This window comes from Equus asinus, chromosome 2 (genome assembly GCF_041296235.1).
Source record: "Equus asinus isolate D_3611 breed Donkey chromosome 2, EquAss-T2T_v2, whole genome shotgun sequence".
Lineage (NCBI taxonomy): Eukaryota > Metazoa > Chordata > Mammalia > Perissodactyla > Equidae > Equus > Equus asinus.
Genome location: NC_091791.1, coordinates 9500669 through 9528321, shown reverse-complemented (window position 1 = coordinate 9528321; position 27653 = coordinate 9500669). Strand labels below are relative to the sequence as shown.

The window sequence follows — 27653 nt, the reverse complement described above, 5'->3', positions numbered from 1 at the left end:
GTTCTAATGCACGAATTAAATATCTGTCTCTTCTAAAAGTCAGTGCATGATTTATTGGAAAATTGGTGGAAACAGCCCTTGGGGGGTTGTGCTCAAAATCTGGTTTAAAAGAGCGGCTGCTGGCTACGACTTTTTGATTTCCTCTATCCTATTGAATGTCATTAGCCCTCTTTCATGTAAAAATAAATGTTTGAATCCAGCTCATAGAGGGCTTATTTATTCATTTCGTTCCCTTCACTGCACACTATCATTACTTCTCTGTTGATTCTCTTCTCTGGGAGAATAGGAGCTAAACCCTTCCCTTCAAGGCGCGTATCTGGGATTCAGACGGTGCGAGGCCCCCTGTGCTTGCTCTCCCTCCGCTTCTCCCCACCCCCACCCGGAAGCCGGAGGTCGCGAATTCAGTCCTGGTAAATCATGTGTAACTCCGGGACAGGAAGCACTCGGGTGTTATTTTATTTGTGATTTGCTGTTATTTATTTATTGAAGTGGCCTTTCCCCCAAAGGAGCACAGTATGCAGAAAAACAGAAAGGAGGGACCTGCTCCATCTTGTAAGCTGACATGAAGAAAGCCACTGTCATCATTTTCAAGTAAGGAGGGGAGCCTGTGTTTCGTAAGCTGTTGCATCCTTATTTAAAACAGCCTGGTCTAAATCTGGAAGTTGTGGAGGGCCGAGATTCTAACTTCTCCTTGGCCACCGGACCCTCCTCTGACCTTTAATTGTTTAGCAGAAGGTACCAAAGAAGTTCGTTCGTTTAACGGGTTACTGTGGGTGTGGGAAAATGGACTCACTTAAGACACAGCACAATAAAGAGAGTTTGCAAGAGGACAGCTAAGATAGAAGGGATCCCCTTGCAGGCAGTGAGGTCCCCAACATCGGGGGTAATCAAGCTGATTTCACTGGGAGAAAGTAGGATGTATCAGAGATGCAAGTCATAGAAGGAAATTTGGACCAGCTGAAATGAGCATTTCATCTCCTTCTGTGCATCTGAGAGCCTAGGGCCAAATTATGTCACATTCGTAAATCGACAAACTTTTGTCCGCTTTGTTTTCCCAAAGGGCTGAAAAGCCAAAGTGGATTGGGAGAATTCTCCCCTGGTCCAGGCTGCCAGCTCCTCGGGGATTCCATTCACCTGTGCTTTGCCTTTGCAGAAATTAAAGGGACTCAACCGTTCAGGCCTCGATGCCTTACAGCTGCTTTCACACTCGGTTCTCTTTTCTCTTTTTGTTTGAAGTCCTCATCGCAACCCTTGTAACATCCATGGTAGAGTTAGAAACAGAGGCTTAGGGAAGTTAGGTGGGCAGCCCAAGGCCGTGGTGCCTGCAAGGTTCAGAGCGGGACTCAGACTCCAGAACTTGTGATCTTCCCATTATCCCATGGTCCAGGCTGCAGGGCCGTGCTTTGTAAACAGTAGGTGCTTAGTAAATGCTGAATGAATGAATGAGCCATTGCACTTTACCTGTGAGGAGCACCAGGGGGAAGCATTTTGTCTTGGACTGTGCTGATGTGTAGCTGTTCTCTGGTATCTTTGCTTGCATACCAGACAACAGATGCCCCTTTGTGCCACAGCAGGAACCCTCAGGGCCTAGCACTTGGTGCTTAGGCAGCAGGATCTCGGTGGCGCCGACATCTGTGGGCTTGATCAGCATGAATGTGTGGCCAGCAGCTCAGCACAGTGTCGTGCTGAAGGGCATGCCCCTTCAAGCCAGGCTGCCCGGGTTCTTGTCCCGGCTCCTCATGTACTACCTGGGTGACCTTGGGTACGTCACCTCGCCGCTCCATGCCCAAGCTTGCTTCTCTGTGACATGAGCTGACACAGTACCCACTTCACGGGGCTCGAGTTCCTGCACGTGGAGTCCTTGGAGCCTGCCAGGTGCGTGGGAAGCGCTGCACGTGTGTGAACCATTCTGAGAGCATCCACGGCCGCTTCACCTCCCTCCAGCACTGAAGCGAGTTTTCTGGGAAGGATAAGTGGGTGTGCTTGGTGCCCGTCCTTTGGAACAGTCTGAGGTCAAGGAAATGCTGCTTCTGGTCGTCAGGTGGAGCCTCCTGGAGCACTGGTGAGGTGCAGGGGCTGTTTGGTCTGGCACCCAGGGGCCTCTTACAGTGACACTGTTGTTCTGGGGTCTGCCTTTCAGGTTTATGTGACTTCCTAAGCTGTCTCCGGGACTTTAGTTTCTTCCAGAAAACTTAACTCTGGGACTCACCCCTGAGTTCCTTTCCTGGTCCTTTTAAGATTACTTTTCATGCGCTCTGGACCAGGAGCCAAGAGAAGCCTGGTGTTAGAACTGAGTGTAAATTAGGGCCTTTGCACAGGCTACCTCCTGGGCCCAGAATACCCTTTGTCCCACTATGTGTATAGCTAGTTTCTCCACATCTTGTATTTCTAAGCTTAAAAGTCACCTCCTCAAAGAGACCTTTCCTGACTCCCCTACTGACACGGGCCTTCCCATTCTCCCCTTCTTCTATTTCTGCCCCTTGTTGGATTCATTCTCAGCACATATCAAATTTGGGGGCTGGTCTTTCCCCCTAAAACGTTAGCTCCTCAAAGGCGAGGCAAATTTGCCTGGTTCGCCCCTATATCTCTGGTGCGTCACACCCTGCACGTGGTGTGCAACTACAAACTTTTGTTGAACGAACTTTAGCACATGAATTCCGTGGCACCTATTTTAACCTTTGAGGATGCTTTCTAAATTTTCCTGAGCCTTAAAATTGCTGGGCAAATGCTCTCATCACTACGACAATGAGAATGTGCTGAGGAGAAGATTGTCATGTGTGTGGGAGTACTTGCCGTGGCAGACACCCCTGATGGCCGGCCCCATGCTCTTGTCCCACTCTGAGTTCTCTGCAGATCTGTGGACTTCCCAGCTCACCGAGAGCCTCCCCCCTCCAGCATCTGCCCCAGGCTCTCTGGTTTATGCCCCAAGAGCTTTCTGGGGCACAGGAGCGTGCTCTACCCACATCGGGCAGCCCACAATGCCCTTGATCTAACCTCCTCAGGCAACACCTCCAACCGAAGAGGTCTGGGGTTTGGTGCAAAATCACCCTACTGGCCTTCCCCTGGTGGGGCGATTCGGGGCTGTGTAGTCACGGTCCTCAGAGGTCCCAGAAGGACTGAGCCCCAGTTGCCCACAGCAGTAACCTGCTCAGTAACGCGCCCCGTGGCTGTCCTCCCTTTTCGCTCTCACTTGCCCCACCATGTAACTCTGCTTCCTGAGACCCGCCCCCCGCAAATAGTCCGCCTGCGGTCCAGCCCTCTTCTCCGGGTCTACCTCAGGGGAACCGAGCTGAGATACACGTGGTAATGTCAAACGTGGGAGTGCTGTAAATGGAGCGGTTTTACTTTGCATTTGGTCTCATTCGGATATTTTTCAAAGCACTTTCTAATACACTAACTTAAGCTTTATATATAACTTAAGCTTTATGTTACTACTATGATCACTAAGTATGGCAAGTATTATTTCCTTCTGGTAGATGAGGAAAGCAAGAAACAGAGAGGACAAAACCTTTAACCAAAGTCACACAGCAAGACAGCAGGAGAGGTTGGACCTCAGCGTTCTGGCGGCTGCTCTTCTGCCGGAACTTTGGCATCCTGAGCCCCACCTGGTCCTCTCCTTTCACAGAGAGAGCTTAATGGTTGGGAACGTGCTATTATTACCTACTATGCATTTTTCTCTTGAATGCTGGGCTTTGAATCGATTTTTTTCTGCCTGTCCCCAGTGGGAGAGGACGCCACACATTAATGGAGGGTTGAGTGCTATAGCTATTCCTTACGTGTTGTACCGACTTACAAGGGTCTGATGAGGGAAGTGGTGAAATCCCTATTTTGCAGAAGGATTTGTGTCCAAAGAGCCTGGTACAGTGGCTGGCACATCGTGGGGACTTGACAAATGGCTGCTGTGATCGAATGTTTGTGTACCCCACTTTCTTAAGTTGAAGCCTAATTCCCAATTGTGATGGTCTTGGGAGGTGGGACCTCCGGGGGGGGGGGTGACTAGTTTTAGATGAGATACTGAGGGTCAATCCCACGATGGGAACAGTATCTCACAGAAGAGGAAAAGACCAGAACTCTGTCTGTCCCTGCCACGTGAGGACACAGAGAAGGTGGCCACCAGCGAGTCAGGAAGAGGTCTCTCAGCAGATAGGAAACCAGCTAACACCTTCACTGGGACTTCCCAGCTTCCAGAACTGTGAGAAATAAGTGTTTGTTGTTTAAGCGTCCCTAGTCTGTGGTATCTCATTACAGCAGCCCAAACTAAGACAATAGTTGTTGAATGAATGAGGCTCAGAATGGTTAAGTTGCTTCTCCAAATTACACAGCCAGTAGGTGAATCTGTCCTGTCGCTAGTCCCAGGAAACTTCTCTGCCTTGCGTGACCCCCAATTCTCCACTGGGGCCTGTTTTCTTTGTTCTCAGCGCCCACCTTGGGCACACAGCGGTGTTCACTTGGTGTCCACGGACTGAATGAAACACCACGCACCTCCTCGCTTAGCCTCTAAATCTCAGAGCGGCTGGCCCATCCGCAGCCACTGCCTGGCCTCATTAACCACCCCATCAGAAGGGGCTCATCCCGGCCTTACCCATGGACACAGGCAGGGGGACACAGGGGTTCATGCACCCCCCTACAAGCTGCCATCCTGCCAGTGGATCAGTGACCCGCACAAAGAAAGACAAGCACAGCTGAACATAACAGCTGCTTGGGAGGCGTGATGGTTGATCAAGCCCCCATCTCATTTTTAAAACACGGCATTGACAGGCTTGCTTCCTACACCTGCGCAGCCAAGGAGCAGCCAGACCCGCCTGGCAGGCCGGAGGCATTCACCACACGGATGGCAAACCCAGGGCCCAGGAAGGCGTCCCCATGAAGAGCTGGTGGAGCTGGCCGTGCCATTTTGCATCCTTGAATCAGTGATGGAGGAGGCAGCAGGATCTGCCAGAGCCCACGCACATTTCTGTTACTGAGTGTTTGCGTAACTGTCACAACTTTTAAAGGTGGGGATTTTCCTTCATCTTTTGAAGAAAAACGTGCACAGAAGATCTCAAGGCACAAAATACAAATTGGCCCAGGCGTGTGCCAAGCAGACAAAGGGAAGAGGAAAAGGGCAGTGTGGGGAGATTCACTGCTGAGACCCGAGCTGTCGTGTGAGGTGCTTTAGTAGAGCGAGCCAGCATTCACTCAGTTGGCCAGGATGGACGTGGGCCAGGCACGGGGACACACTGACAAGCAAGCCCTGGACCCTGCCTCATGGAGCTCATGGTCCAAATGGTCCAAAAACCAAGTAAGCAACTGTGACCCAAATAAAAAATGTCAAGGATGCCATCACGGGGACTACCCGTACCCATTCTGGGGCTGGGCCACAGGGAGGTGTCCTAGGAGATGGGACGTGAAAGATAAGATTCTGCCAGGAGAGTAGGAGTTAGCTAGGCAAAGAAGGAGGCCTAATGGGCAGGAGTGAGTGTTCTGATCTAACCCTCACAACGATCTTAGGCAACAGGTCCTATTCCCATCCCCACTGTAAAGCAAAGGCGTGGAAAAACCCAGTGACTTACCAGCCTGAGGTACCAAGCTGCGATTAGAAGCCAGTTCATGTGAGTTTCTTCGACTCTTTAGTCCTTTATGTGCTTCTCTCTCAAAAGGATTGTTGAATTTGGTGCAGGGGCAGAATCAGTCCTTTCGTCTTGTTCGTAGAAGAGCCCCAGCTTCTTCCATCTAGAAATTCAAGGAGCTGATAGAATTGGAAGGACTAGGGTGGAATCCACACCCCAGAACCCATCTCCAGGCACCCCTCCACCCCCACCCCCTGCCAATTGCTCCAAGGTGGCGTTCACGGAAACACCGCATGCTCTGGATTTGAATCTTTTTGATTTTGGCTTTGGGCATGACGCTTATGGGAAACTACTGGTGTGCCTGAAGACTTATGAGAGAGACGCCAAGGAAAGCAAGGGCCGGCTTGGACTTGACCCTGAAGATAACAGAACGTCTGTGCACGTTATCAAACAATGGAGTGACGCCATGCAGTTTTATAGCTGGAGTGGGCAGCCCCACTCGCCGAGGCTGTTTTTCAAACACTGTCTTTGAATTGCATTTTTCAATCAAATCAGTCTCGATTTGCAGTTTGAGAATTGCACTTTGTACTGCTATCTTGAGAAGAAGGGGTTGGAAGAGACAAGAACTAGAGGCAGGAAAACCAGCTGGAGGATTACAGTGCTGTAGTCATGGAAGTGGCCACTGGGCTGGATTTGAGAGGGGATGGACTCGCAAAATGTCCAGGTCTTGGAAATAACAGGGCCTTGCTGCCCAAGGAAATATGCAATAACTGCAGGAAGGAGGAATGTTCTGCCCCCCAGTTTTGGGCTTAGATGGTCGGGTAGACGGTGATGCCATTCACAGAGGAGCAAATTGGGGGCAAGGGAGGGAGGTGCAGAGATGAGGAGTTGAGTTTTGAACGGCTGTGTCTGAGGTGTTGGTGGAACATCCGAAGGGATGTCCAGCAGGCAATCACGTACTGAGATCTGGAGCTCAGACAGAGCTAGGTCCACAGGCTGCAGCTGAAGCTACGCTATTGCTGTTGTACAAAAGAGCTACAGATGAAGCTCCAGTATGGTACCAGACAGGCAGGTCGGCGGGCCGGAGCCCAGCCACTGACTGTACTCCCAGCAGTGATGTCTTTTATGCCTGGTCCAGATTGCAGAGAGTGGCAGCCCAGAGTCCTCTCTCTGCCATCCCGGCACCCTCAGCCAAATGCCAGGCATCGAGGATGGTTCCCCAGCCCCCTTTGGATTTCCTGGGCTTTGTTGGGCCTGGGTCACCGGCTAATGTTATTTAAATCTAGGGTTTGAATGGAACGTTGTTAAATGCCTCCTCAACCACATGACACTTGTGATGGGCCCTAGTGAATGGGGGATTAGGCAGATAAATTGCTATTGTGACTCTAACACTATCACCAGGTTTGCTGAGGACAATAATTATGTAGCTTACAGTGTTTGGAAATATTGCCTAAATCTCCTCCCCACATGTTGTTTGTGATGGAAAACAATTAGACAAAAGGTCCTTTTGGTAAGCTGCCTGGGACTCAGATCGGCTTGATGAATGCCCTTTCTCCGGGACCCTGAGCATTTGTTAGAAGTAAATTATATGTCATTTCGAATCCAAAAGGTCTGCCTCCCATGTTTATTGGGATAAATTAAATCTTCTAAGGAGAGTAAACAGAAGGCTCTGATAATTATTTGCTTCTGTATAATTTAAGCTCAAAAGGATGATGCCAAGAGGAGGGTGGGGGTAGTGACACCCTGTATTGTGTCCACTGCAGAAAAGGCACAATAGGGAAATTTAATTTGATACTGATCTACACACATCACATCAAGTCGGGGTGGGCAGCCCCATTCACCCAGGCTGTTTTCAAATCTTGTCTTTGAGTTGCAAATTTCAACCAAAATCATCCTGATTTGCTATTTGAGAATTAACTTTTATAATTTCAAGGGTTTTCCTTGCAGAGGGGAAGATGCTTCTCTGATCAGACAGGCTGCCAGTCCTCATGAGACCAGGATGGGACCTTCTCTGGAGTTAGGCTAAGTCTAGGCCTGAAGGCTTCATCAGCATTGGTAGGAATCCAGCAACTCATTCACCCACCCATCCATCCATCCACCCCCATATTCATCCATCCACTCATCCGTCCATCCATCCATCTGTATTCAATCATCCGTCCATTCATATTCACCCATCCATCCATCCACCAATATATTCATCCATCCATCAACTCATTCATTCATCTCCCCACATTCAGTCATCCATCCATCCATCTATTCATCCTTTCAAAAACACTTATTGAATGCTAGTGTTGAATGCGTTCAACACTGTTGAATGTTAGTGAAATACCACTAACACAACCTGTTGATAAGGTAAAGCTGAGTTTATTGCTTACTGTGGTAATGGAGAACACCATCCTACAGAGCTTTGGTAGTTAGTGTCAGTGCGGGGAAGGCAAGGTCAGAATTGGTTGAGAATTGGGAGTTTGGTTTAAGGGGGTGACTTTCACCGTGGGAATAGGATCAGATAAGGATAGGGACACAACAATCCAGGATTGGCAGAAACAGTGACGCAAGGGTTTTTGAGGTGAGGAATTCAAAGAATCTTAGGGTGCAAACTATCTGTTGATGCTTCCCATTGAAGAATTAGGTAGTTGCTCCACTGAATAATCAAGCCATTTGCCTTGGCAAGAGGTTTCCAGAAAAACAAAGTCAAGCTACAGAAGCATTGGGACACACAGTCATGTTCATGTAGACAGGTGTGGTTCATGTAGTCTTAGGGTGTCTGCCTGGAGGAGAGCAGAGTGGTGGACCTAGGAGGAATTTCTGAGTCCAGCCAAGGTGCTGGGTCAGGTAGGAGCAGCACTGTTGGGATTTGGCCCATCTGCCTGGTCTTTTTGTCTCTCTCCTGAATTCCTGCAGTCCCCAAGGATCATGAGGCTGCTGCTTGGCAATTTCAGTCTGGTTCAGGTGCAGAGGGAGACTACCCCTGTACCCTGAGGTGCAGAGAGTAGAAGAAAGGATGGGTGGGGAAGGAAGGAGAAACTATCGCCAGGCTTTGGTCAGCATCCCCAGCACCCCAGGCCGGGAACAGCTCCCTGTCTTGATCACCGCCTGGCGCCTGCCCCAGAATGTCATGTGTGGTGTGAGGGTCCAGGCTCCGGTTTCACAGTGGAGACCCTGATAACATCTGGCTCTTGGGGTCCTAGGCCAGTGACCTCTTAGGCTCCCTGGTGCCTCACAGTCTGCAGGGAAAATTTCCTCCGCTCCTGGGCTGACAAGCGTTCTTTACTGATCTTCAGGATGCGGAGTTAGCCCAGCTCCCTGGCCCCTCCCTGAGCCGACTGTCTCCTTCACACACAGTCCTGCAGTGTCCTGCCCTGGGGCTCTGCCTGGCTGAGCTTTGAAGGAAAATTTCATCCAGCCATTGCTGCCGCCCAAACACTGATCTACGCCCCCAGTCTGAGCCTGCAAGAACCGACCTATAAAATCCCAAATGTTACTGTTTCAGCTTCTATTGTCTACCTTAATCGTAGTTGCTTGGAACCAATAGATATTAACTAGTGCCTATTAGTAAATGCTGACAATAAAGTGTAAGACTTCCCTATGTACAGAGCAGGTTCCCTGGAGGAGTCGACTCAGCCCTTGGGCACGGTGGTAAGAGGCCCATTTCACAGAGGAGGCAGAAGAGGCTGGCAGTTAAGTCGTTTTCCCAAGGACAGGGCCCTGGACATGGGAACTTCACAACTCTCCTCTGACCCAACTGAGACGCGGATGGAGTGGGGATAGAATCACCTGTGACAGGCCTGGGTTTGAATGCAGACCCTGCCCCCGGCTCTCTGTCTGTCCCTGAGCAGTCCCGTCCCTTCCTGAATTCAGTGCGAAACTGCCATTGTGAACTCTGGCGTGGCATGGATTCTTCTGCAAGCCAGAGCCGGAGAGCTAACTGTCATACATAGACCACGTGTGTCAGAAACATGACCTGGAGCCAAATAGAACAGGTGTCTCTCCTTTGAAGAGTGGGCATATTATTTCCATGGACCAAATCCTCCCCTTCCTTGCCCCTGCATGCTGCCTTTGGTCCCCGAGACTTGCTGGCTGTCTCTCCCCTGGTTTTGTTCTCCCTCCTGCTTGGCCTGTCTGTGAAGGGAGCACATCCTCCCTTTTGGAACTCCATCCATTCAAGGCTGAACACTGGTGCATCTCCCTGGTACCGCCTCCTCCTGGGCCAACCTGTCTGTCCCTCAAAGGCTGCTCCCCCTACCTGACCCTGCAGGGATGCTCCTGTCCTTGATGCAGCTCCTGTCCTTGCGGGGACCTCCTCTCCCCTTCTTCTCCCTCACTCCTCACCAGTTGTTCTCAAAGTGTAGTTCCGGGAACAGCAGCATCATCTTCACCTGGGAACCTGTTGGAAACCAGACCCCTCCGAATGAGAAACTCTGGGGGTGGACCCACACTCTGTGTCTAGTCAGCCTTCCAGGTGCCTCTGAGAACCACTGGTCTGCACTTTCCTGGATGAGCCCTATAGATGTTTTAAGCAAATGATTCTCGAATCTCTCTCTCCAGCCTGGCCCTCTCCTTCGTGCCTGGTGAGTCTATGAAAGCTTGATGCTTTCTCAGGGTGATGAACGAGATTCAGAGAAAGATCTAGAGGAAGCCCAGAGACAGGTCAATCAGAACAACCTTTTCACTTTAATGGTGAGAATCCCGGGCTTCAGAAGGGTGAAGTGGCCCATGAAGTTTACAGAGCTTCTAATCCAAAGAGCCCCTTCTTTTTCGCCAGGTAGAACCTTTCTCAAAATAATCCATAGGTTTGGAGGTGCAGACGCTCATTTCATGGGTGTGGGTGTCTAAAGCAGGCCTCCAGGAGAACTCGGGTCGAAACCTCCTTCTCTGCTTCCAGAGCCCACACCGGCCTGAGCCTTCCTTTCACACAGGGCTGAGGACCACTCTCAGCATCTCTCAGGATGAAGGCCACCCGTTGATTCCTATCAGAAAACACGGTCTTAATGAATGTGGATTGCTTTCCTCAGTGTGTTCCCACACTAACAGGATTCTGATTGGATGCTAATTTGTCTCATCGTTATGAGCTTGTTCAAATCTCCCAGCCTGTGCTGTGTTCTGTACCTGTGGTCCAACAGGCCCCTCAAAACGCTCAAGCTGTTGGGAGTCAAGGCCTGACTGGGCCTCCATGGGAAAGCCGCTGTCCCAGACAGGCCTGCGGTGCTGTCGGCACGGCCGTGGGATTAGGCATGGGTCAGAGCCGGGGTCACAGGACAAAGATCGAATGTCGGCCCTTGGGGCCAGGGCTGGACCTACGACACAAGCGAGGCTATTTTCCTAAGTGGCTCCTCTTGCAGTCCAGCCCGGATTCAAGGGAGGGGTAATGTCCCAGGGGCAGGCAGCAACAGGGGTTTGCAGGCTGGAGTTTGTACCCGCAAGGTGACCCGCTGTGACCGCCTCTCCTTCCGGCAGAGGTGGCTCCCATGGGTCAGAGGAGCTCCCCAAGTTCGGAGCCGCCAGAAGAAGGGCTCCCCAGTGAGCTGAGCATCGTCGCTGAGGTTTTCTCTGTCCCGGTACTGTGCCTTCTGCCTTAGCGACCTTCTTGATTCCTCCTGATAACAAGGAGGGAAATGCTCTTCTTTTTAATGAGGCGAAATTCATATGATATAAAATTAACCATTTTAAAGTGACATTCAGTGGCATTTAGCACATCACAATGCAGTGCAACCAGCACCTCTACCTAGTTCCCAAACATTTTCAGCATCCCGAAATAAAACCCTGTACTCGGTTAAGCAGTTTCGCCCCCCTCCACCTGGTAACCACTAATGTGCTTTCTGTCTCCGTGGATTTACTTATTCTGAATATTTCACATGAATGGAATCATAATACGTGTCCTTTTGTGTCTGGCTTCTTTCGCTTTAGGACCTTTTCAGAGTTCGTCCATATTGCAGCATGCATCAGTACCTCATTCCTTTTTTGTGGCTGAATATCCCACAGTTGGAATGTGCCACATTTGTTTATCCACTTATCCACTGATGGACACCTGGGTTTGTTCCACCTTGGAAGGGCTATTTTTATGGCCATTTCAGAGATAAGGAATTTCAGAGTTTTATTCTCTTTTCCAGCTTTACCCAGCTGACAGCCTAAGCTGGGCATTAAATACAGGATTTGAAATCTCCACTGTTAACTTCTGAGCCCACTACCTCTCAACATGTCTAAGTAGGTGATCTTGGGCTAAAAAGTTGGTGGATTGGTGTTCTCTGGCAATCCTCTCCTATTACTCTTAGAGGAATGGGTTTGTTGGCTGGTCTGTGTTTTGAATACCATTTTACAGGCAGAAAAATGAGAATCCTCAAAGAAGAATAACCTCTAATTCAACATAATTCATCATGATGTTTCTTTTCCAAAAGAATCACCCTTATCGAGGTGTAAGTTACATGCAATAAAATTCACCAATTTTAAGTGTACAATCTGATGAACTCCGACACGTGAATACAGTTGTCCAACACCTCCACAATCAAGATGTAGAATATTTCCATCTTCTCATGATGTCACCCTGCTTTTACAGCAACCCTCCACCCTACATCCTGGCTTCTTCCATTTAGTGCAATGCATTGAAATTCACCCATGTTGTGGCTATCAGTAGTTTATTCCTTTATTGCCGAGTAGTATTCCATTATTGAGATATGCCACAATTTGTTTATCCATTCCTCGGTGGACATCTGGGTAATTTCCAGTTTGGGGCTGTTATGAATGAAGCTGCTATGAACATTCATGCACAAGTTTTTGTTCGGACACAGGAGTGGAATTGCTGGGTCGCATGGTATGTGTACTGTCACATTTCTGCCCGGAGAGGTGGCTTTCTGTGGCCAGCTCACTCTGAGATCCAAATGGGTCCAGCCCATGGATGATGCTGAAATGTGGCCTCTGAGCCTGTTCTTCCCGGGAGGGAGGAGACCTGTGCTTCACCTGCTGTGGAACGGTCCCTTCCCGGGGCTGATCTCATGGTCCTCCGATATGGCCCTCAGGGCCTCCCAGTGAAAGAGGCAGGCTGGAACTGGGGACAAAGCTTGCATTTAAAAAACCTCTCCTCTCAATAGTCTCAGCTGATGACTCAGGACTTGTCAACCTCTTGCTTTGCAATGACGCTTTTCAAGAGCCTTCCCCAAAGTGTTTCCTCCTGGTGCCCTCGGGTCCCTGCTGGTGGCAAATGGATAAGATGGGGCTCCTGCTAGACTGAGAATGTCTGGGTGCTGAGGCTAGGCCCCTTTCGCTGCCTGGCTGGAAGGTGGTTAAGCTGTTCCCAGTCAATAGGGCGCTATCGACCTGCTGTTAGAATTTTACTAGGCAGGACAGTCATCGTAGCCGCACATTGTTTAGAATGGAACAGGAAAATGAGCTAGGGAAATGTCCAGGCAAATGTCTGTGTGTTTGGAAACAGAGCTATTCTCTTCCAGGTCCTTTCTAGCGGAGTCATTTGCATGCCCATCTGATAGCAGGGGCCTAACCAGGCCCAGCACATAAAACCCACCTGGGGCCTTTGAATGAAAAATAAACATTTGCTTCTTTTAGGCCCCTAGAAGGGTTATTTGCATAAAAACCTGCAGCATTTCCAAGGCCTTGAAGGTGGGGCAGAGAGCAGGAGGTGGCGGGAGAGGAAGTTTGCATGATCCTGGGAAAGCAGAACTAAGTGGTTCAGCTTAACCCTTATTGCTTCCTTATTATTTGCAAAGATATGAAATCCAGAGAAGTCCAGGCAGGGCCCTGAGCCCAGCCCTGGTTTCACTCCAATTTCCCACTTGACCTCTTTGGACCTCAGTTTCCTCTTCTATAAAATGAATGAATAGGGCCAGACGTCTCATTTCAGCCACGGGCAGTTACTGAGCATTTTTATGTGTCAGGTACCCTCCAGGAGATGAAGATACAACAGGATGGATAAGGTCCCACCTTGCAAAAGCTTCCCCACCCAGGAGGGCGTCAGGCAGGTCAGCCGACACCAGCTTGCTGCCAACAGTGCTCCTTAGGAAGAGAGAGAAACCTGGTGTTGCAAGGATAGGACCAACCCAGGATGAGGCGGGGAGGGGGAGCCAGGGGTTTCTGGGGCAGGCAATGCCGTCTTCCCGTTCCGACCCTCGGGTCTCTGCCCCTCCTGTCTGCCCTCACGGGGACTCTCCACTCGAGATATTCTGAGATCATTTCTAGATGACAGCTAGCATTCCTCCGATATTGAGAAATGGAAAGCATGTCCTAGAAGAGATGTCCCCATTAGACCCTTAGGCAGTGGAATTTATGTCGCACCAGCCTCAAGCTTTGTCTCTATAGGGCCACATCTCTGCTCAGACACAGCTTCTGGGTTTATGACAGCTACATGAAATTTTGATGTCATTGTAAGCACATAAGGAGAAAAATAGGATGTAATTCTGGAGGAAAGTACATAAGTTCATTAAAACTTTTTTCTATGCAAGAGTGGAAGTCTAACATAAAAAATAATTGGACATTGGGAAATGAATTCCAGCTGGGGCCCTCTCAGCCAAGAGGCAGCCCCAGGTGGCCGGACAGAGCCCTGAGTGGGACCAGGAGACTGGACTCTGATCCTGGCTTTGTTGCTCACAGGCAAGGCCTCTGGGACTCAGTTTTCCCATCTGTAAAATTAGCAGGTTAGACCAGGCAGGCTGTAGGTTATAGATGTCTTTGACACACGACTCTGAGACTGGGACAACCTATAGGAAAACATGTTCCTCCGTGTAACCAATTGGGGAAAATCTGATTCAGAGAGTCCTCCAGGGGAACGGGCTCTGGCCCAAGCAGCCCCAGTCAGATGACGGAATGGACCAGTGTGAAAGTGGAGGCTATTCCTGGCTGGTGAATTGGTTTCTGTCCTTTTTGAAGGATCACATTACGTGGAGACCCTCAAAGAATAGCTCTTTTGGTGTACGCAACTGCATGTATTTTGGTGTATGCAACCGGGTGCTTCTCAAAATGCTCCTGGGTGCATTGCCTGCTATGGACATGCCTTCTAAAATAATTTATTTTAACCTAGACCCTTAACATCACCAGCTTTATCCGAGAAACACAAGCTTTTGTGGCCCAACCGTCAGAGACCTCCTTCCTCTGGTCCCCTTCGCCTTTAAGAATTCCTATTGCAACTGACTACACTCTTTGGGCACAATTAATTAAATCAATGGCCCGCTCGTAAATTTAAAAATACATCCCCATGTCTTTAAATCTCCGAATCCCAGCTGGGAAACTGAAAGGCGTGAAATACACAGTCATCATGTCACAGCCACGGAAACGGGATCCTGGAGCTGTAATTCTGTGATAAATGTCTTGGAGATACACATCCCCAATTTGGTTATACCCTAGAGGCATTGGGGGTGCCCAGGAAGGAGAAGGGAATGTTCTAGAGGAAGAGACTGGGTTGCTCTGTGGTGTGCTTTGGGGGGTCAGTGTGGACTGGAGGCTCAGACAACAATGTAGGGCAAGGCCAGGGCTTTCTAGAAAGTTCATAATATAATTGTCTCCACTCACGGATTTGGAAAGAAATTCCACTCAGACAGCTAGGAGGCAATATGGGCTGTGTCCTGCCCATTCCCCTGAGTGAGGAGCAGCTGAAAGCGAGTTTTGGTGACTGCATTAATTCTCCTGCCGGAAGGCTGGACTGCTCAAACCTGGCTTTGCAAACAACCCTCTTGGAACATTGAGGACCTACTAAGTACCAGGCACCGACCTAGGGGTTAGGTTGTAGTGGGGACAGGTGGGCTGGTCCCTGCCTTTAGGTGGTAGGCAGCCTGGAGGGGCTGCAGACATACATGCGGGCAGGGCAGTGTGATAACAGGACAGAGGCCATTGGAAGACATCCTTGGGCAGCCTGCCTGCTGGGACTCAGGCCTCTTGGGGAAGGGCCTTCAAATTGATGCTGGAAGGATTGAAGTGTTAGAGGCAGGCGTCTGCCAGGTGAAAGGTAAGGATGGAGGGTGGTATGGAAAGAAGGAATGGTGTTCCCTGCAGAGGGAATAGAGAAGGGAGAGAATACAACACAGAGTGGAGGAACTGGAAGTTGCTCGGTGTGACCCAGATTGCGGGGAGGAGCAGGAACTAACCAGCTCAGATCTGGGCTTGGTACCAGGTACTGGCAACCTAGAAGGGCACCATCTCGATGACCTTGGAACACGGGTGGCAGCCACTCTGGGAGGTGGGGGAGGTGGCTGTCGGGGCTGGGAGCTCCGGGTGGTCAGCAAGCGCCCTTTCGTGCACTTGGGGAATTCACTTTATTACTCAATTTGACACGATATTGAGGTTGAGACTTTTCTGTCCCCTTTGGTTTCAGTAGATTCTATTCATTTTTATTTCTTTTTTTGTTTGTTTTTGTTTTTGGTGGATATTGTTCCCAGTTCACTGAGAACTGTATTTCAGAAAATACTGTTTCCTGAACTCCTTGGCTTTTCATCACATCAGTTATTTTATTTGGGACAAATAAGGGAAAGCCCTATTTCACATGTGCTAATAAACCTGCAGGGACCCCCCCCGACCCCACTTCCAGGGAGGGGAGGCCAAGCAGGCAGCTTCAAGATGCTCTGTGGGGTTGGGTGGAGATTTGCAAGCCCTGTCATCTCTCCCAATAACAATCACATCACATATACTGGGTTCCTGGCAGGACCTCGCGTCCCACAGCAGCACCTCACTTGTTCTCACTGAATCCTGCAAAGCGGATGTCGTTTTCTCAATCTCACTAATGAGGAAATGGGAGTCTGAGAGATCCCGTGACCACCCAAGTGAGAAAGGGGTGCAAGACTTGAACCCAGAGACAGCATTCCTTCTGCGGTACCATGACATCTACACAGCGGGGAGATCTCCAACAGCGATCACCCCAAACTCCTCTTTCTCACAGAGCTGGCGAGACCTTGGCTCCCCCAGAGTAGCCAACACGGCCCCTGCATGTCTGCGGGTCTAGAAGCGCCCCCTGCTGTGTGCTCTGCTGGAGGCTCTGAGAAGAGAGGCTCAGTCAGAGCCGTGAAGGCAAGTTTTCTTTCTGTATGCCCCCCTAGTGTCCCAACGTTCCTGGATCCTCCTGGTAAAAATGATTGACCAAAGCTGTTCATTTTATCCTTATTTTTTCAGCAGTGGAATTTCACGGCAATTTTGGGTGAGAAGCGTATACATTGCTCTGGGCTAGCAGCAGGAGGGAAGGAGGCCTGGCTGCTGCTCCTCCCTCCCAGGTCCCCAGGTGCTGCTGTGTCCTTCCCCTCCCCCAACCTCCACCTGCCCTGGGCTGCAGAAGCATCATTTGAAAACCACTGCTTGAAAATCTTCTTAAATCTACATCTATTTTCAGCTTATGCTTGGTTCTTAGCATTAAAATAAACCCTAGCACCTCATTACACACTGTATGAAGCAGAACCTCCTTTCATTTTTAAAACTGTCTCCTTCAAGCTCCAAAGGGTGCTTTCTAGTTAGCGCAGGAAGCCACACGATTTCTCTGGAATGAGGCGGGTTCTGGAGTCCGACCGTCCTGGGATTAAGTCCAGCTGTGTGGAGCTGGCTAACCAATGACTATTTCTCCTCTGAGTGTCGATTCTTTCCTTGGTAAATATCCACCTTGCAGGGACTCGTGGTAATTACATCCGACGTTGTATGAGATGTGTTTCCCCTCCTGGTGTCCCGGGTTTTACAGTGCTGGGTCCCTTGTCCGTTTCCTTTCTGACTGTTGGATATGTTGACCACTGGCCATATCCTGCTTCCTGCACCCCACCGCTAATCTTTCCTGTTTATAAAATGGATTTTGGTAAACACAGAAGGAAGGAATGCCCTTTGCTTATTCTGGACTGTGCTGATCTTATAAGGTGGGTTCCTTTTTTTTATTCTCTTAAAGCTAATCCTGGCGCTGATCTTTCATCCAGGTAAGCAGTGACTCGCTTGGCTGGAACGCGGGGCTGTTAGACCCTGCTGGATGGGGTCTCAAGTGGGCTTTTCTCTGAGAGGAGCTGCCCATACTCAGAACCTCCTCCTCGAGGGTTTGAGCAGGGCCCTGTGATGTCATCAGTCAACTACCCCCACCCTCCAGCACTTCCCTCTGCTGATTACCCCACCCCCCATCCTGGTCCCGGACCAAAAGCCTCGACATCCCTGATGGGTCCTGGCCCACTGATTTGAGGCCCTTCTGCTTCCTTTGATTTGGCCCTTGGCAGAGCCTCAGGAACAGGAGTCCTTGATGGCACCTGGCCCTTTCTAGTCACCGACAAGGGAAACCTGAGAACCCGTTCTCAGAAATGGAACTAAATTGTCGGTGAATCTGTCCCCATCTGGAGAAGAGAGGAAGATTTGGGGTGGCAACAAAGGCTCCTTTGATTTCGGTTAATTAACTACTTTGGACTCAGGGCTCTGGAGTGGCTTTCGTTTGACACACAAAGAGTCCGGGGCAAGGATGATACCCATGCAGAGGGTGTCTGCACTGGAAGGGGCTCCGTGTATTTACCTGTAGGGCAATTCAATTAAAAATACAGACAGGGGTGAATCTATGAGATTAGCTCCAGGAACAATGCCACCAATTGTGGCGGAGTCTAACAATCCCGGCTAAAGCAGATGTTAAACAAATATTTTGATGGCTCCCGTCAGCCCCAGTGTGAATCTCCTATTTTTCTTCTTCATTATCTCCAGGGATGGAAATTCTAAAATCTTCTTTGGTAACCCACTTCCGTGATTTATTGAAACGATCATAGGTAGAGAACTTGGCTGTAAACATCCATGTGAAGGGGCACAATTCATTAATATGGGGACATTCTGGTGTTACCTACTCCCCTTTCCCTCCCTCTCCATTCTTCTTGGAAAGTCCTTCTATTATCAGAGAGGTTTCTTGGGCTTTTGTGACAGACAGGAGAAGGGGCAGGGGTACAGGGAAGAAAGACTATAGACTGGGGGCTGGGGCAGTATTGATGGGAAGACTCTAGTGGAGGTGAGTAGAATTTTCTAGATATTTGGAAGAGAGGAGTAGATGAGAAGCTGTAGTGTGTGAGGGAAAATGATATGAACGAAAAGGGGGAATTTGAGAAATGTTGTCCTGGATCATGCATCCCCTTCATGAGTGTATGTATGTGTGAATGCATGAATGTCTATAGAAATGTAGGTGGGGACGTTGTGCTGTTGAAATGCCTTTTAGGTTTCCAGACCATGTTCACTTGAGCGCCATGTCACTCAGAGACTGGACCACTTGGCACATGGCTTCAATAGGGTGACAAACACCTACAGATTGACTTGAGTGATTTTTTGTTAGACTATTTTTTTGTTTTTAAGGAAGTAAGTATAAAACTTGGAATATTTTTAAAATACTTAAATAGACTCATTTAAAAATAGATAAGATTTAATAAAACTTTGGCATTTGAATAGCATTCAAACCTTCTGTTGACGTGGAATAATCACCCGTCCTCTTCATGCCTTTCCTTCCTCCATCTGGGCTGAGTGCCAGGCTCCACAAGGACAAGGCTACACCTGTCTTGTTTATGTGGGAGCCCCAGGGCCATTGCTTGGCACACAGTAGGCCTTCAATGTGTTTGTTGAATGAAGGAAGAAATAAAAGTAAATTCAGTCTCAATGGTCCATCCTGTTTCCACTCCAGGGTCTCTGAAAACACAGTTTTGAGCAGCTCAGATCTGAAATCTGGTCTTGTGGGCCACATGCTCTGGAGATCTCCTGCCCTCTCTGTTCATGCCTTGGCTCTTGACTCTTTCTTTACCAAGCAATCAGTCAGCATTTATTATAATGTTGGTCACACTGAGGAAAGTAATAAAATTTGATTGGTAGATACAGAATCATTGCATTTGAACATTTTTAGCTTCACATTTTTCAAATGGCCATTTGGCTTTGTGTAGACACAATGAAAGAATTATGACCTTTGGCCAACTTTACTGAACAAAGCAATAAAATATAGTTGAAGTATATAGAGCCTTTTGATTTTTTGGGGGGGGATGTCATTGTGGCGTGAATTATTCCATTTCATCAACATGGACAGGAGTGCCCTGCAAAGACTGAGAAGTCCTTCAGCCCAGCCTCTGAGCCTTTGGGAGGGAAGGGCAGGCTGTTCCAGGAGAGAATTCTTCATCTCCATGAGCCTCCCTGAGAAAGGAATTCCACATGCGCTTGGTTCCCTTATCTTCTGTGAGCCCCCATCTTCTCTGTAACACATGGAAATGACATGACCAGTTCTGCCTTCTTTATGTCATAATTGTGTGGACCAGTCAGGAAAATGCACCTTAAAGTACTTTCCAGACTCTGAAGTGGCATGCAAATCTGTCTCACGTTCTATTAGCTTAAAGTGACCCCACCTCGGACGCCTGGAATATATATCATATGGGGTCATATGAAAAGATAAATCCTACTGTTTGTTTTATGAGTCAATAATGTAACATTTGTCAGCTACATAATCATTATTTACCTACAATTGCAGATTACTTTATGAGGATAATGACTTGGGTAATTGCTTTGTCATAGAAAGATATCCACACACATATAGCCAACGATGTAAATTATAGCTTTTTAATCTCACAATTACAGAGCAGTGTGAAGGCTACCAAAGAGGGTGAGCTATAATTGCTAATTGCCGAACAGCGCACTGGGACTTTATTTATTTCCTATCATGACAGTTTAATGGCAGGATGCAAAGCTAGTAGTACGATTTGGGCAAGGTTTGCATGTGTCCACGGTAAAGACTCAGCCCCAGACTTTTCAGAGTTGCATTGTTTTAGTCGGTGTTTTCATAGGACGCTTCCCAACTTGAGATGCAAACACATAAATTGGAAGGTTTGCCTGCAACGCCTCCAAGCGAGGACCTAAGATGGCAGATAGAGCAGCTGGATGTTCCCTCTTGCATTAGGGCCTGCCCCATTGACCGGCCTCAGGGAGGGGTCACCCCAGAGGTCACACCCCCGATGAGGAGCCTTTAGATCAATACAGGAAAGGGATCGTTGACTCGCATTCAGTCCAACAAGTATCGATTCAGCTCCTTGTAAGAGGAGGACAGCACTGCAGTGGGGCTCCTGGCTTGGATCCTGGCTCCACCATTTTTGAGCCATGTGACCTGTGGCTAGTTACTTCTCCTCTCTGAGCTTTAGTGTCCTCATCTGTAAAATGGGAATGATAAAAATAGAACCTCCCTTGCGGGTTTGGTGAGCCAGGACAAACGAGATGATGCAGCTTAAGTGCTTAGACCGATGCCTACTACACAGACAGAAGGGTGGCCACACTGGCATACGTCTAGTGTGACCCAACTTTGATGCCTTTTTTTTTTTCAAGATTGGCCCTGAGCTGACACCTATTGCCAATCTTTGTTTTTTTTTTCTTCTTCTTCTTCTCCTCAAAACCCCTCAGTACATAGTTGTATATTCTAGTTGTGAGTGCCTCTGGCTGTGCTATGTGGGACGCCGCCTCAGCACGGCCTGATGAGCGGTGCCATGTCCATGCCCAGGATCCAAACCAGCGAAACCCTGGGCTGCCGTATGGAGCATGCGAACTTAACCACTTGGCCACGGGGCTGGCCCCTGATCCCTTCTTAACACTAATTCCTTATGTCGTTGTTTCATGGAACGTTGCCCGTCTCACAGGGAGTCCTTACATGTCCCACATGCTACCGAGTTGTATTCACCTGCTCTATCAGCTTAAAGCGGTCCTGCCTTCAGAGCTAGAATATGACACTGAAGATCCGTCATCTACTTTATATGAGGGGACTTTGCACCTGTGCTTCCCTGATGCTCAAGTGACACTCCCAGAAATACTGCTTTTTTTTTCCCCCTGAGGAAGATTTGCCTTGAGCTAACACCTTTTGCCAATATTCTTCTTTCCGTATGCAAGCTGCCGCCATATCATAACTGCTGACAGACGAGTGCTGTACGTCTGTGCCTGGGAACTGAACCCAGGCCGCTGATGCAGAGCATGCTGAAATTAATCACTAGGCCACCGGGGCTGGCTCAACATTTTACTTTTTAAGGCTAATGGATCAGACTTAGCTCACAGGGTATTTGTCTGTACCTTCTCAGTCTTCCAGCTTGATCTGCATGGGCACCAACCTGCCCTAGTCTGAAACCCTCTGCCCACAAGCACTTACCTCTCCACTCAAATCCCCTGTCTTCTTCTTTCGTGGAATCTCCCCTTAATTTGCCAGGGTTCCTGTGAATTCCAGCCTCCCACGGAGCTGTTTTCTCCCCATCCAACCTGCAGATTCATGAGCCGCCCCACACCCACACTGGGGATGTTCACAAGTGTGCTCACCAGCAACTCAGGTAGATTTGCACAAATGAGACCTCGACCTTGATGCTCAGAACTTGACCTTCTCGCCCCATTCCGTGTTTCAGAGTCCCAGCCCAAGACTACGGTTTTCTTTGGAGAGTGCCAACGTGCCTGAATTCACCTACCCCAGAGCCTTCAATAGTGTCTTCCTTGTGGCCAGAGAGAAGTCTCGATCTCTGAGAACCAAAACCCACGAAGTTGTGCGGGAGGCGGGGGATTGTGGGAATGGTCCTGGAAAACTCTCAAGGGAGATGATGCTGCAGAGTTGACATTTACATTAAAATTCAGATTTCTATTTCTCCTAAAACCATCTTTTTAAGAGGTTTCTGATCCATAGAAAAGAGACTTGGACGGCTAGAGGAAAAAACGAGTGCTTCTGATTGAAAAGGGGAACGAGCTGGTTCTAGGTGACAACCTTTCCCAGGGAGCCGCTCTGTGACAGCTATTGTGAAGTATTTTCTGACCCATTTTCATGACTGTGAACAGAAGCTTCCCCACAGTTCTGCCCATTCATGGGTCTAGAGAGCAGGAATTGCAGAAGCACGTGGCTTTAGAGAAATGGAAGCAGTGCATTCTAATGCTTGTCCTTTTAGCATAAATGCATGGTGAGTGGCTGCATGAGGTTCATCTTTTTAGTGATATCAAAGCCAAGGGCAGAGAAAATGCACTATTAAAGCAAAAAAGGCCAAAAGGTATAGGTGCACAATTTTAATACTGGGAGAAAGAACAATTTTCTTTTTCTTTTTTTTTCTGAAGTGAAAAAATGAAAGACTTTCTGTTCTCGATAAGAGTCCTAGAAGTCCCTCTTTGCGAAGAGATAGTCGCTCTCTAACCGAGCTGGACTCGCGGTTAATTCAGAAGTTCTGTGTGTTGGGGCCTGACCATCCTCTGGTCTATCGGGCAGTGTGTGTGGTGAGAAGAAGGGTCTGGTGGCAGCAGCTCCAGATGCAGACCCAGGACCGGGGTCTGAATTCCTGGTCCTCCACTTTCGTGTGGCCCTGGGCAAGTTGCTGGTATTCTTAGCCTCGGTCTCCACGTCTGTGAAATGGGAGAGCAATAGCTGCTTTGCAGAGACACTGTGGGACGTGTGTCAAAGCACAGGATAGAGGCTGAGGAAGCGTTGGTCTCCCTCCCATCTTCCTCGTTTCTTTTCTCCCCCATCGCTTTCTTCCTTCCTTCACTTTTTGGAGCTCTGTTTCCAGAGGGTGAGTGGTGGTGGGAGGAGAAGTGGGGATTATTTGAAGATCTGGGGTAACTGGAGAGCTTGAGGGTTTTCAGACCCCATTGAACAATGTTTCTGAGTGTGGTCTGAGGACACCCGTCAGAGGCACCTGAGGAGCTTACGTCAAGTGTAGGGTTCTGAAAACTGTGACAGACCTGCCCAGTCAGAAGCTCTGGGGACGGACACTGGGACTCTGTATTTTAACAAGCTCCAGGTGTACCAGAGAAAGACGAGGGCCTCCAAACGGCCATTGCCCTTCTTTCTTCTGACTGAGTCCTGCTTTGCTCAGGTGTCCACCTCTCCCTGGCAAAAACTCAGGGGCAAATCCAGATGAGTCTAAAGGGGTCCAGAAGCCCCTGATCCCCCTGCAAGAGGTGGGTCTAGTGGAGGGCAGGGGGCCCAGTCCTGACCAGGGAGACGTGCGAGGACAGATGCTGGGGGGCTTCTATTCTTTGAAAAATTCCTCTCTTCTCCACTAGATGCTGTTGTGTCTGTGTGTGTGGTGCCTGAAACTGGGGTGGCCATCCTGCAACCCAGGGACCAGCCAAGGGCAAAGTTGAAAGTGGCTGCATTGATATATCAGGTGGATTGGTTTGTGTTTTTTTTGGCAATTTTTAAAATCAAGATATAATTCATATAACATAAAATTCACTCTTTTAATGTACACAATTCAGTGATTTTTTTTTTAGTATGTTCACAATGTTGGGCAATCATCACCACTAATTCCAGAACATTTCTATCACTCTGAAAAGAAACCCAGACCTATTACCAGTCCCTCTCAATTCACCCTTTCCCCAGCTCTTGGTAATGACTGGTGTACTTTCTGTTTCTATGGATTTCCCTATTCTGGATATTCCATATTAAAAGAATCATTCACTATGTGGTCTTTTGTGTCTGACTCCTTTCCCTTAGCATAACGTTTTAAAGGTTCATCCACATTGTAGCAGGTGTCAGTATTGCATTCCTTTTCGTGGGTGAATAATATTCCACTGTATGGACCTACCACATTTTTTATCCATTCATAAATTGATGGACATTCAGGTTGTTTCCACTTTTTGGCTACTGTGAATAATGCTGCCATGAACATCCATGTACACGTTTTTGTGAGGATATATGCTTTCAATTCTCTTGGGTTTATATACCAGGTGGTTCTTATATGTCCTAGAGTTTGATCAGTGTGACAGAGTGTTCAGAGGTAGACTCTGGAGTTTGACCATCTGGGCGCAATTCCTGACTCTAGCACTTGCTAGTTGGGGGACACTGGGCAGATGCCAGGATGCCCCTGTGCCTTGATCCTTCTGGCAGACGGTGATGGTAACTATGTTGTCTCCACAGGGCTGAGGTGAGGCTTAAATGAGCCAATCCCTTCCTACGCCTTAGAACTCTATGCGGCACATAATTAGCGCCCAGGAGGTGTTAGCTGTTGTTTTTAATGTCACACCCACACGCCAGAAGGGACTCCTTGCAGACCCTCCTGATAAATTTATTCTTATAGAAATCCCTCTTTGAAAACACCAGCACCCCCTCTGCCGGCCCCTCTAATGACCCAGCCGACTGCACAATGGTCAAACCGGTAAAAATAAGACTGGTCAACTAAGAGCGGCCAGTAGCACTGCCTTCCCACTGCCTTTACTCCTTTATGTGGGATAATTATTGAAAACACAAACGTTGTCTTTCTATAAAAAACACAAGCCCAGTCGAATTCACTGTTTCTTGGCTAAATTTATTGCAAGGTGTGGCTTCTTCTTTGGGTCCTAACCTCCTGTTGGAACGTGCATTTCCCTGGGCTCCTTGCTCCATCCCTCGACATGTCTTTGTAGCTTCTCTTGTGGAAAGGTCAGCATTTGAAAGTCAGAGGAGCAATGATATGGTTCTCCCCACCCACCTCAATGCCAACCAGAGCGAGGGCCGACCTGCCTTTAATTCCAGGCCTTCGTTACGGCTTCAAGTGAGAAATATGAGACAAGATATGGCCTTGGGAGAGGGTTGCGGGCCTCCATTTCGAGCATTCCCCGAATGTCGTAATTAATGTGTTATAATTAATAACTAGCGCTGCCTAGCCTCAGCTGAAATTCACATCCTGGTCCCAGGGGGCACATGCATCTTGGCAGAGCTACAGTCCCGGGGCCGCAGGTCAAGCCCCTCCGGCGTTACGGGCGCCTCCTTGCCAGGAACCCTGAGGCAGACAGAGGATTTGATTTAGCCACACTGGAGGGCTGTACCTGAGAGGCCTCCGATCCCTAAGTGACCTCTGCAAACACCCTGCTCTTACAGACTTGATGGCACCCGACAAAAGGACCCCAAATCTCATTTCCCAGCCCTAGGTCCACGTCTGAAGTTTCTACTGGCATTGTAGGGTCACAGCTAAGGAGCCAGACCCTGAAATCGAACAATGTAAATGCCGATCCTGCCTCCATTGCTTTTAGCTGTGTGATCTAGGGCAAATCCCCTCACCTCTCTGAGCCTTAGTGATCTCATCTGTGAAAGAGAATAGAGAGGCCAGCCCTGTGGCATAGTGGTTAAGTTTCACTCGCTCTGCTTTGGCAGCCTGGGTTCATGGGTTCGGATCCTGGGCGTGGATCTACACCACTCATCAGCCATGCTGGGGCAGTGACCCACATACAAAATGGAGGCAGAGTGGCACAGACGTTAGCTCAGGGCTAATCTTCTTGAAGCAAAAAGAAAAAGAGGAAGATTGGCAAAAGATGTTAACTCAGGGTCAATCTTCCTCACAAAAAAAAAAAAAGAAGAGAAAACAGCATCCGCCTTACCCAATTGTCTTGTGGATCAAATAAGACAATATAAAGTGCTTTGCAAAGTCTCTCAGTCAATTCTCAACAGAGGTTAGCTGCTGCCACCCACCTCCTTGGGCACACTTGGTCTGCCGTTGCTGAACTTGCTGTCTTGCATCCTTTGGATCTGCTCCTACTTGTGTTTCCTCTTGATAAGCAGCACAGATTCTCTGCCTTGGCAGAGAGCTGAGAAGCGCCCTGATTCCTCCTTGTCCCTCACCACGCTCAGGACCAGGGCTGCTCTCCCTTGAACGCCATCCCACTGCCTCTGGCTTTGAGCCCCCTCATCCTGTCTCAAGCAGAGTCCACACTGGCTCCCTGCCTGAGAGCTCACTCCCCGACACCCTCTCCCACTGCTGCCAGCCCATCTTTAACCCCACAGCCCGCACTGCTTCGCACTTGCTGAAGGAACTCCACAGGTGGCCTCCAGAACCGGGTCTAGGCCTGGCTCCTCCTCCATGCCTTCCCAACCTGCCCTGAGCGACTGTCCTGTTCCCTGGCCAGCCTTGCCACCACATGCAGAAGAAGCCTTGCACTACTCCGGGAACTCTTGGGCCTCCCACATGCCTCTTCACACTGCCCCCAGCCCTGGATGCCCCTCCTGCCCACAAGACCAAGGCTCAGGACAGCTCTGCCTGTGGCTTGGCTGGACCTTTCCTTCCAACCCTCCTGTCAGGCAGAGCAAGTGCTTCCTGGCCCTTTGTGTCCCCACTGCTCCCCTGGCTGTGAGCACTGTCTCTCTGCTGCCTGAGGCTCTCAGACTGAGGTCCATGCTGTGTCTCAGCATCCCCAAGGGCCGAGTCCAGGCCCCCCACCGTGCTCCAGGCCAGGCAGCTTGGGCTGCATCTGTTTGGTTTATTGGGGTCCCACCTACAGTCTCTCTTTTTTTTTCTTAAAGTGTTCTGCTGCCGACAAAGCGGTTCTGGAATCCGCAGTGAGTGGCCACTCGAGAGCCAGGACCGAGCCTCGCCGCTAGGGGGAGTTCAGCTCGTAGGACTGGAAGTGCAATTTAATTTCTCAAACCTGGAAACCACAGGTGAGTGTGCTGTCTCAGGCTGGGAGGAGGAGGAGAGGACCAGCCTGACTCTGGCTGAAGAAGGGGCGGCCTGGGACGAAGGTGGATGGGGCAGTCAGAGGGCACTGAAGAGCACAGCTAAGTCTGGGCGCACTTCAGACCAGGGTGTGACCTTGGTCAGGGTCGGCAGCCTCCATCAGGGCCTCACGTTACCAACACTGATTAGCACGAGCCTGTAGTTCAGTGGAAAAAACAGCAATGGGTCAGCTTGACTTTTGCCCAAGCTACAGAACCCAATGCTCTTTACACATCCGATTTCCTATCCAGGCCTGGGACGGAACATCGGGCTGCTGACGCCTCCCTACAAATTCCACGGTGTTTTGTTTAAGGGGTAAGAAATGCATCCAGATCTTAGTACGGGCTTTCCTTGCTCCATCAGCCACAAAATAAATTAGATGGGTCAAACGTTGTAGATTTAATCTCACTGTGAACTGAAAACATAGTAGCTCTCCTTGCCATCGGAGAATCTGCGAGCGCTCGGTGACCCCCCGGTGAACCGGAGGGGCCGGGGCGGCCAGCAGGTGCAGCTGGAGGGACTCAATGTGACATTCACCTCGGTTCTTTGTGCCCTTCTGAGAACTGCGGGGTAGCGTTTGGAACTGAATACTCTAGAGCTTTCCGTCACCGTCTCACAATTACCTATGCGAGGCAGAAAAGAGGAGAAATTGAGAGAGAGACAAGAGGAGAGGGAGGGAGAGCGGCCAAGGGAGAAAGGGGCAGATCCTCGTGGTGCTGGGGAGGCCATGGCGGTTCCTATTAAA

General features: G+C 49.3%; 1 long non-coding RNA gene across 1 annotated transcript in view; it reads left to right on the top strand.

Annotated features, from left to right (window-relative positions):
• The first annotated feature begins 492 nt into the window (after positions 1 to 492).
• Positions 493 to 27653, top strand: part of LOC123277589 (uncharacterized) — a 37749-nt gene continuing 10588 nt past the window's right edge. Inside the window, exons 1-2 of the long non-coding RNA XR_006514647.2 lie at positions 493 to 591; positions 26716 to 26853. This is a non-coding gene — a long non-coding RNA (uncharacterized lncRNA). The remainder of the gene's footprint in view (positions 592 to 26715; positions 26854 to 27653) is intronic.